Raw genomic sequence first — 951 nt, forward strand, 5'->3', positions numbered from 1 at the left:
AATCTTTATTTAAAAAAAAAATCACAGTAGACACATATTTGTTCATGGTAGTCACACACATTTCTCTCCCCCATATTTATCAGAAGTGCCCCGTTCTTATCCTATACATCTTTGACTCACCAACTTCAAAACACAGTACCTAAAGCATAGAAGCACCACACAAATGTTTTTGGGTGACTGGAGGCTGAAACTCAGGTTTCCTTACCTCAAGATTAAACTCTCTCTCTCTCTTTTAAGATTTTATTTATTTGACACAGAGAGAGAAAGAGAGAGATAGCACAAGCAGAGGGAGTAGCAGAGGGAGAGAGAGAAGGAGGCTCCCCACTGAGCAAAGAGCCTGAGGTAGGGCTCAATGCCAGGGCCCTGTGATCATGACCTGAGCTGAAGGTAGATGCTTAACCAACTGAGCCACCCAGGTGCCCCTTAAGCCCTTTATCACACTACTTCACTGCTCAGGTGTGAGACGGAACATCATATAGTGAGAATCAAAACAGAATGTTATGCCTGGGACCAGACCCACTTAACAATCATAGTTTCTTCTGCACCAGGACACACAAAAGGATTTAGATATTTTCTTTCCTTCCTAAAATATCAAATGTACTAAAATAATAATCCTGTCTTTGAGAAGGATTATGAATCTTTTTCCCTTCTATACCTTTTTCTTTTTTAAAATTTTATGTAATGAATATATTACCTTAAAATTGAGAAAAAACGGTTATTTCAAAATATACTTCAATATATGCCAGGGTACAAGTTGTGTAACTGACAGAGAAGCTGCTTGTTAATCACTGAGGAAACACACTTGAGAATGCTTAGTGTTTGGACACAATTTTGTGCCCTACTTTATGGAAAAAACTGAATTAATCTTGTTGAATGATATATTAGTCCATTATAAAGATCAACTTTAGGATCAAATTTTATTAGAATTATAACTGAGTTATTATATGCAGC

This window comes from Lontra canadensis, unplaced genomic scaffold (assembly GCF_010015895.1).
Source record: "Lontra canadensis isolate GAN:19392208 unplaced genomic scaffold, GSC_riverotter_1.0 scaffold9, whole genome shotgun sequence".
Classification (NCBI taxonomy): domain Eukaryota; kingdom Metazoa; phylum Chordata; class Mammalia; order Carnivora; family Mustelidae; genus Lontra; species Lontra canadensis.